The sequence below is a fragment of the Cupressus sempervirens genome, chromosome 1 (genome assembly GCF_028749045.1).
Source record: "Cupressus sempervirens isolate cs-2001-9-10 chromosome 1, ASM2874904v1, whole genome shotgun sequence".
Taxonomy (NCBI): domain Eukaryota; kingdom Viridiplantae; phylum Streptophyta; class Pinopsida; order Cupressales; family Cupressaceae; genus Cupressus; species Cupressus sempervirens.
In genome coordinates this window covers 567,022,434-567,028,433 of record NC_143118.1, presented here as the reverse complement: position 1 = coordinate 567,028,433, position 6,000 = coordinate 567,022,434, and positions in this window count along the sequence as shown.

Here is a 6,000-nt window from a genome sequence, read left to right as displayed (position 1 = left end):
CATTTGAGACCATCTTCTTACTTTAGCACCTCAACCTAGATCTGGAGTATCACAGTTATTGGGAGCATCTAGAGCCAAAGTAGACCTTTCCATTGCATCCAGCATGTCGATTTGGTGAAATTTGACTATAACTTCGCCTACCCTAGGCATAGTAAAAATTGGGGCAATTTTTTTTGCAAACCAACCCAAAGGACTAATTTGCAAAATTTGTATGATCATTTCAGATCTGTACATTTAATTTTCAGATTTGCATTTTTATTCATCTGCATCTCTGCAATCTTTTCTGATCTACATTATTTTTTGAATTTTTTTTTGCCATTGGGCCATAGGAGAGATTTTTTTGCAGGTGAAGATTGGTACTTGCTGGTGCAAATTAGATATTTGCATCACATTTAGAAGGTCAAAAAACCCACAAATCAGATTTTGTTTCATCCAAATCAAACATTTGAGGCAAAATCTAGAGCCATTTGATTTTTGGAGGCGCTATTGCGGCGATTCAAAAAAAATAATAGCAGTAACAATTTTCAAACAACGATATCTTCCTCATACGAATTCCTTTTTGTGAGCAATTTTTTTTGTTTTAGGGTAGAATTTCATGATCTACACATTAGTGCATGTGATTTGAGATCTTTGTTCTTGATTTTTTTGCAACTTGCAAATCCCAATTTTTTCCACTTCAAATGCTTAGTACGGGCTTATCTGGACACATAAATAGGTTCTTTTTTTTTTTAAAGTGAATATTTTTTGTCTACTTTCTAGATCTGCAATCAGATTATAGGTTTTATGGATAGAAATACTAATTTCATAAATAGGCCCTAAATTGGCAAGTGACTATCAAGTGCCTAAATCATACATTATGGGAGTTGTTTGATTCTCTTATTTTGCATCTTTGGGGGTTATATTGATTAGTCCATCATGGAAGAGGAAGATTTAATTACCTTGATACCAGATAACTATCAGGAAGGGAGTCAACTAGTTATCCCATATCTTAGTTAGCATAGTGCACTACCATATGTGAGAGGGCTTTTATACGATGAGGACACATGTTCCATCCTTTTTCGTGCACTCTTTCTCTATATGGATATAGAGGTTATGGATTCACTTGATGACCTGAAGTCAAAAGATTTATGTGATATATGGATCCATCTTTGTGAGACATATGGAGATCCCCACATTCCTCCATTCCCCAAAGACCTTTTACCTCTAGTTGCAGTTGCATCCTCTCCAGATGTGATATCACCTCTAGATGCTCCTATTGCTTCTACTGATCCTATTTCAGCCACAGATGCTTCAAATTTACTGCAACAAGACTTTTCATGTCTTCCTACTTTAGCTTCATGCAATGACTTCCTTCCTACCATTGTAAGCCTATTTATGGAGTCTCACATTGAAGATGTGGGAGACATCCTAGATGATATTTGTCTTATCTTTTGGAAGAATTCTTCATTTGTTGCCATAGTGATAGATACATATACTTCAGTACAATAGGGTACACTTTGTCTTCCAGTTCCAACTTCAGGTGATGACTTCTTGACAGACATTTAAAGTTTTTTTGTGGAGTCACACATAGCTGATTTAGGAGACCTCTTTGATGATATACCGCTTCACTTTGTTGAGGATGATCCTTCTACAGTTGTTGTGAGGGCTCACTCTGACCCTCATGTCCATTCTCTACATGATCAATCTTTACAAGTTGGCGTGATTGTGGATACTTATGTACAACATTTGTAGAGGTCCCTTTATCATTTAAGGAGATAGATTCTTCTTTGAAACATTTTCTACATCAATCCTTGCTAGATCTGCACTTCTTCTTAGTAGTATTGGAAGGAGCCACCATCAATATCGACACAAGGGCAGTTGAGCAGATTTCAAAGATAGTGTTCATCATCGAGATTCTTTCCACACACAGGGGAAGCATCTCACTAGTACCTCTTCCATTGTGTCTTCCAAAGGGGAGGAACATTATTCAACGATCATGGATTAGCTTCTACATTGGATCATTTCTCACTACCTTGTCTCCTCCTTTTGTGGGGGACTTCTTCCTCTTCAGGGTTTTTTTCCTTCTCATTCTCTCTTATATATACTTGATGCATGTCATAATGGGGGGGTCTTGATTACTCCATCCATCCATGCATCCTATTTTCATCTCTCTTTTTTGGGTAGGGTTTTTCCCATGAGGTTTTCCCTCTTTCTTTTCTTTTTGAGAGATTGCATATCATTATGTACATGGGTACCTAACATGGGCTATTAGCCAGGATGCATTCTACATTTCATCCTAGCTTCTCGTAAGCTTAAGTGCATTCCCCTAAGTTGCACTTAAGGGGGGTGTTGGTGTAAATAAGTATTTACTATTTAAACTTACTTAAGTTTACTTAGGTTAATGCATTATTTTAATATTTATTTATTAGTCACCTAGGAGTATGTGCAGTCTTGTGAGTTGTCATGTTGACAACACAGGAGTTTGCACCTCTTTTATTCACATGGTGTCTACAACATCTCCACTTGAGATACACCTTGTCATTCTTATCCTATCATCTAGAATGATGGATAAGACATGTGCTTAGTTGTCATGCTTATCTTATCTCCTGGTTCTTTCTAGAGAAATTCTAGGTGCTTCCTGAGAGGCCTTTATATATAGACACTCTTAGTGTGTACATTCAATCTAATCTGAACACATTGTGATGTATCAAGACATGCTATGATATATTAATCATACTCTTTTTGGTCTACAATTGTGCTTGTGTTCGAGTTCTTCGATCTTGGGTGAATTTTCCCTAAGACAAATTCTTACAAAAACCATCAATTTCTTTATTATCAATGCAATTTGTTAAAGATATTTGATAAAAACAACACATTCATTTATTACAAAATCTTAATTCCCCTTCTTAAAACACATAAACTTAGGGCCTGTTTGGTTGTTGGAATACAACCAAAATGGGTATTGATAATCATAATATAATTTATATTCCTCATTTGGTGTGGAGAATAGGAATAAAGAATAGGATTACATATACCTATTTTAGCCCAAAATGAGCTTTTATTCATTCCTTAAAAAGACTAGTTGTTAGAATGGGTCATTCACATTTCCAATCTTACATTTCCAATATTTATTTTTCATCAAGTTTGTGGATGCATTTTACTCCCACTTGGACTCCTTTTCCTTGTGAGCAAGCAAAAACTCTTGCTCATAGTAACTTGTTTCCTTGTGAGCATCGTTCCCTTCTGAGAAATGTTTCTTTTGTGGTTTCTATCTCATATGTTGAGCAATGGGAATGATTGTGCCTTCTTTTGTGACTTCTATATCATCCACTGATTCTTCTCTTTTGTGAAAGGTATGTAAGAATCCTAGGGGTTTTAATAGATTTTCTTTTCTTCAGTTCTTGCATTTGGTGATTAGCTCATGTTAGTATATATCAAATATTTTTATATCAATCATGGTATTTAATAAAACATGTTGGTCTTCCTTGTAATTTTCTAATGTTATTGGAGAACTTAAAATAGTCTATAGTTCTAAAGTGTAGCTTCTATGATGTAGCTACATCTACTCTGCTTTTGTTTTGTTTATTAGCCCTTACGTCTACTCTTCTCTGATAAAACAATCTTAACCCTTATGTCTAGTTTAGTTAAGAACTTCATGGAAGGTGATGAAGAGAAAGTTGGATGTCTTGCAAGTATGTCTCCTTCCCATGCTTCTTCATCAGACATTGCATTCGTACTTGGCTTCTTTTCTAGGTGTCCTAGTCCCCATCTATGGTATGTTTGAAACCTCTCTTGGGAAGAAGTCTTGGTTGGACTTTGCCAAATACTTTTTATAACACAAGATGGTTGTATTCTAAAATGTACATTGCTTGTATCCAGTACTGATCTAATCAAATTCCTTGATGCTCTTTTATCGAATGAGTTTCTACTTTTTTACGATCTCCAATTGGTAGTCAAGGGTTTCAATCACATCCTTCTTAAGAGTGATGTCTCCTCACACAATCCTTTACCCCTTAACAACTCATTTCTTTTAACATGATGAGATTGTTTACTTATTTAATAATGAGAGCTCTGCCTTGATTACCATTGATATTGCTACAATGTTTGGCATTACTCCTAAAAAATAATTATATTTTCCTTTGTATAGTGTCACTATGTAAACATTAGTTTATGCATTTGTGTTGGGTTAGATTTCTAGCAACATCTTTTCTTTGTTTTTTATCTTGGTCTAATCTAGAGATAAGACAATTTTTTGGGTATGCATGGGTGTGCATGGTGTATCATGTCACCAGTTGTCATTAGGTATGGGCAACTACCATTTGACTATACAGGGAATCCCAATGAGCATTCATAAATATAATCAAGTACCAACCACAAGACATGTGTAACCATGCATCATTTGGCTATAGAAGATATAGGATGATGTTTATGGCTAAAATCAAAGCTTTAATGAACATATAAGCCTCATATAGTAATACATGAAGAAATGTGCCCCTTCAAGGCATTATAAGAAAAATTTTCTCAAGAAAAAAATATGTACAAACTTGTTCAGTACATAGTTCCAAAAGAAAAAAATTGTGTGCTCCTCTATATCTAAGATCTCACTTCAAACTTTATGCAAGTATACAAAATTGAGGATAAATGAATAGCACTATTTTACTTCAAAAGTGGGTTAGTTTGGCATCATAAGTGCAACAACATTGAATATGGATTGGAAGGAAAACCAAAAAAAAAAATATTAGCATTGGAGAAGACTAATACCTTCTTGGATCCAATAAAAAGTCAAAAAAAAGTGTGAGATGTTAAGTCAATAGTAATTCTGTTAATTATAAGAGAATGTGATGTGTTTTGAGAGCATGATTGAGAGTGTGGATTATCCATGAGTTTTATTATTTAATCAACAAAACTCCATCTGCTTCTTATCCATGTCTTCAATGTGTAGTTGCAATGTAATGACAGAGTCATTTTATCATGTTAACAACTAAATATGATACTCTCCATTATCATGTTTATCAAGATGAACAACAACCTCCATAGGTACTACAAACTTTGTCACATGCTCTTCATCTGTTCAAAGCTCAAAAACATCTAAATATATTTCCCTAATCAATAAAGAAAAATCCTCTTGATATCATTTGAGTGAACTTTTGATCATAGGAAGTCATATGCTTGTTTTTCACATGTACAATAACTATAGTGAACACAAATAATCCAAAAATAGTTTAAGCTCTTGAAAACCATAGTTCCCATCTTGTAAAATATGTCATATTTGCTAACTAAAAGCATAGCATGATAGCTAATAACAATCATAGATGACATAATGTAAGTGCAATTGCACAACACACAAATAAATTTCGATACAAACCAATGATCAACTTTCATTGACAAGCACAATATCATATTTGTGAAAGAAACACATAAGTTTAGTGCAAAAGTGTCCATGTGATCATAGAAGAGAAAAAATACAAAGCACATTTATTGCAAATTCATAGTATAAAAAATCATATACATTAAAGTTTATAGGTCCTTACATGATCAGGCTTTACAATATCTTGTAGATTGGCCCTACCCTTCTCCAATTTCTACAAAAGTCAGTCAATATCTATAATTCTTTTCAGATGAAGTCTTAAAACTTGACACAATGTGGCATCTTCAAAAAATACCTACACCATATCCATTCTACACTTGATCTCTTCTACATCTAAGAGAGGTTGATTGAGCCACCTATTTAACAGCCTCTTCACCATGCCAGTAATACATTTCCTATTTATCAATCCAAATAAACTAAATTTCTTGTTTGCATCTATTTTACTTTCAAGAACATTCAATGACTATAAAGTTGCAACATCTAGTTGTATAAAACTATCTATTTGATAATGTTAAATGGTAAAATTTCTATAATTTCTACCATCTGCAAGAAAATATGTATGAGAGAGGAGGTTAGGCCCACATCAGACTCTGAACTTGCAACAATGTCATTTAGTGACTCAACTGAACCATTTAGAAGGCAACAAAGATCTT